Genomic DNA, 4,333 nt, shown 5'->3' on the forward strand with positions numbered 1-4,333 from the left:
TGGCAAACAATGTAGCAACGCCTAGTCAGCCACCCCCCACAAACCCGTGGGATGAACTAAGAGGACCTCTAGACAATAACTCATTCGAGGTAATCCCATCTGCACCCAGTGAGGATCCCCACATTTGTGGCAGTCCTCGGGCACCCCAAGCTCTCAGCGCAGCCGCTAGATCCCATGCCATCAGCATGTTTGCTGTTAATGTCGAATTGTACGCAAAATTCAGGCCCTGGATTCCAACGCCTGTAAAAAGGCTTCTATTAACCAAGGGTCGAGGATATGCTTGTGTCTTTCCAGAGAATGCGGAACAGCCCATTTGGGTACCAGCCAGAAACATCAAGCCTGCAACTGACAGCCAACCAGAACCAGCTGAACAAGACCGAGACTCCGCCTTGTTGGCAGACACACCTGCCCTATCATCCTACCCTGAGAAACTGCCCAAAGCCATATCTGTTACTGTTGTGTACCCCACTAGCTCTAGTCAGCCACTCAAATGGCCCACAGCCTCTGTGTGGTCGTGCCATTCCTGATAACCGTTATTCCTCATTCCTACCCCTATCTGAGCAAGCAATCCTGTGGTCTCTCGATTTGAGCGCTGGTTAGTCAATGACGGGTAAGATCCCCTGGGGGACAACCTAAGACAGGCACAGCTGCATACGGAGACCACATGGAAACGGGGTCAACAATGGTATGGCCAAGAATCATGCCTCCCATTGCTCAAAAATAAATGAAAAGGGGGAAATGTGGTGGAATGAGGTGAAAAGGTCATATCAAGATTAGCACTGAGGTGAAAAGTTCATGCCAAGATGGCCGCTGACAACAGAAACTGCCTGGCAACAGGCCGTGATTGGATGGCTTCAGAAACCACATGACAACAGAGGAAACCACATGACAACAGAGCCTGACTGATGGCAGGCCGTGATTGGATGGTTTCAGAAACCGCCTGGCAACGAGAGCCTGAATGGCAACAGGCTGTGATTGGATGGCTTTGGAAACTGCCTGGCAACAGGCTGTGATTGGTTGGGGCATAGACAGCCCCTTGACCAGATTGGCTGGTCTTGGCTATATAAGCTGTTGTACTAACTGTAATAAACGAGTCTGTGGGCTGCTCGCCTCAAGCCTGCTCTCACCCGACTCCCGGGGTCTGTGTGTTGACTCCGCGCCTCTTGCCCCCACCACGCTGCTCCTCTCAGAAATGAACACACTGCAACATTGTTGAGAAATCAATAGAAACACAACACAAGCACTGGGCCATCTTCCCCTGCTTCCCCAGGCGCACTGGATTGGAAGTGGAGCAGCCAGGACGGGAACCTGCACTCTCCAGATGGCTGCAGGATAAAGCCATCCAGGAAGGAGAATGGAGCTCCAGCTGCATCTCCCCGTGTGTGGCAGGGACACAAGCGCTGGGCCATCTTCTCCTGCTTTCCCAGGCGCACTGGATTGGAGCCAGAGCAGCCCAGGATGGGAACCTGCACTCTAATATGGGCTGCTGGCACCACAGGTAACAACTTAGCCTGCTGCACCACAGTGCCAGTCCCTGAACTTTCTTAAAAAAAAGGGGGGGGGGATTTATTTGAAAGGCAGAGTTACAGAGAGAGAGATAGAGGGGCAGTGGTGGGAATCTTCTATCCCTGGGCTCACTCCTCACATAGCTGGAACGCCCAGGGCTGGGCCAGGCTGACGCCAGGAGTCAGGTCTCTCACAGGGGTGCAGGGGCCCAAGCACCCGGGCCATCCTCTGATGCTTTCCCGAGTGCTTAGCAGGGAGCTGGATTGGAAGTGGAGCAGCCAGGACTGGAAGTGGCGCCAACATGGGATGCCAGCATTACAGACAGCAGCTTAACCCACTGCGCCACATTGCTGGCCCCACCCTAACCTTTTTACTTCTGTTCTCTAGGAACTCTCCGAAGGATCCACATGTAAGACACGCTTGCTGCCCTTTTGATGTCCTCTAGCTGGGGAGACACAGCTTACATGGCTGAAAGGAAAAACTCATTTTTCTCGCTACTCTCCATTCTGACACCAGATGATGTAGGTGTGCTCCCCTGGTACCAACTCAACTCAGCTCACTGGTGGACATCAACTGGAGTCCTGTGGTTCCACAGGGTCCCTCTCCTACAAGACTGCTGCTTTTCAGATGCCAGTCTCTGGCCTAGGCTGTCACTCGTACTTCTGATGGATGGGCTCTGAATGGAGGGTCCCCACAACTCCTTTGCTGGGTTTCTTTCTTTCTTTTTTTTTTTTTTAAGATTTATTTATTTATTTGAAAGTCAGAGTTACACAAAGAGAGGAGAGGGAGAGAAAGAGAGAGAGAGAGAGAGAGAGAGAGAGAGAGAGAGAGAGATCTTCCATCTGCTGGTTCACTCCCCAGTTGGCCGCAATGGCTGGAGCTCTGCCGTTCCGAAGCCAGGAGCCAGGAGCTTCCTCTGGGTCTCCCATGCGGGTGTGCGGGTACAAGCACTTGGGCCATCCTCCACTGCCCTCCCAGGCCACAGCAGAGAGCTGGACTGGAAGAGGAGCAACCGGGACAGAACCAGTGCCCCAACCGGGACTAGAACCCAGAGTACAGGCGCTGCAGGAGGAGGATTAGCCTAGTGAGCCGCGGCGCTGGCCAACATAACATCTTTTATTGTCCCACTGTGATATTGTGATTTATAAGAATATGTGTTTGATATCTGTCAGGTTTCTACACAGAGCTCCTAAAACTTTCAGAACTTCCTAGTGGTAAGAGGTATAAAGGTGAAAGGAGGGACAGGAGCCGTGGCACAGTGGTTACACTGCTGCTTTAGACGCCTGTGTCCCACACCGGAGAGCCTGGGGTTGAGTCCAGGCTCTGCTTCCAATCCAGCTTCCTGTTAATGTGCGCCCTGGGAAGTGGCAGCGGTGGCTCAAGTGCTTGGGTCCCTGCCACCCACGTGGGAGACTTTGGGGGAGTCCCTAACGATGGAGAGCCAGTTGCCAGGGGATCCAACCTTGTGATTAGAAGGATGGAATTTTACTGGAGGTCGAAGGAATCACAGCTGGCCCATGATTTAATCAACCATGACCGTGTGAGGAAGCTTCCAGGAACAATGCTGGCTGGTGAGCACCTGGGGAAGTCGGGGGGCGGGGGCACACCCAGAGAGGTCCTGAGGACGCCAGCCCTTTGCTGTATCTGTCGCCTGGGACCCTCTTCCCTCTGGCTCCTCCTACCTACATCCTTTCCACACCAAACTCCCAGTCTAGCAAGTAAATGCTCTTCCTGAGTTCTGTGAGTGCAACTGGCGAACTGTGAAACCCAGCAAGGGGCCGGCGCCATGGCTCACTAATCCTCTGCTTGTGGTGCCGGCACCCCAGGTTCTAGTCCTGGTTGGGGTGCTGGATTCTGTCCTGGTTGCTCCTCTTCCAGGCCAGCTCTCTGCTGTGGCCCAGGAAGGCAGTGGAGGATGGTCCAGGTCCTTGGGCCCTGCACCCACCTGGGTGACCAGGAGAAGCACCTCCACTGTGGAGGTTGCTGCCGCCCGTGTGGCAGACTCAGATTAAGTTCCAGGCTCCTGGCTTCAGCCTGACCCAGCCCTGGCTGGTGTGGTCCCAGCAAATCAGAAATCTCTCTCTCTTTCCCTTTTAAATAAATCATTTCAATGAAAGTCTTACGATTTGATTTCCTGTGTTGTTTAAAATATGATCAAATATGCATGTGTCAGTATTCATAAGGCACTTCTTAAATGGTGGCTTCCTAGGCACATGAATGGCATTTCATCAATGTATTCAAATTTCAGCCTCGGGAAATATCTACAGTTATGCCCAGTTCACCTGTCCCCACAGAGTCTAACCTTTCATTACGAAGCTCAGTTGCTCCACTCTAACTGCACTCTAACTAGCTATGTATCCATGATCAGATAATTTGATTTTTGCTGGGCTCATTTGATACATGACAGGTTAGACTAAACCATTCTTGGGGCCGGCGCTGTGGTGTAGCAGGTAAAGCCACTGCCTTAAGTGCCGGCATCCCCTATGGGTGCGGATTTGAGTCCCAGCTGCTCCACTCCCCACCCAGTTCTCTGCTATGGCCTGGGAAAGCAGTGGAAGATGGCCCAAGTCCTTGGGCCCCTGGACCCACATGGGAGACCCAGAAGAAGCTCCTGGCTTTGGATCAGCACAGCTCAGCCCATTGTAGCCAACTGGGGAGCAAACCAGTGGATGGAAGACCTCTCTCTCTCTCTCTCTCTCTCTCTCTCTCTCTCTGCCTCTCCTTCACTCTCTGTGTAACTCTGACTTTCAAATAAATACATAAATTTTTAAAAGAAGAAGAAGAAGAAACCATTCTCAGGGTCCTTTTCCACCTCAAAACTTTATTT

Source organism: Lepus europaeus, chromosome 16 (assembly GCF_033115175.1).
Source record: "Lepus europaeus isolate LE1 chromosome 16, mLepTim1.pri, whole genome shotgun sequence".
NCBI classification, from domain to species: domain Eukaryota; kingdom Metazoa; phylum Chordata; class Mammalia; order Lagomorpha; family Leporidae; genus Lepus; species Lepus europaeus.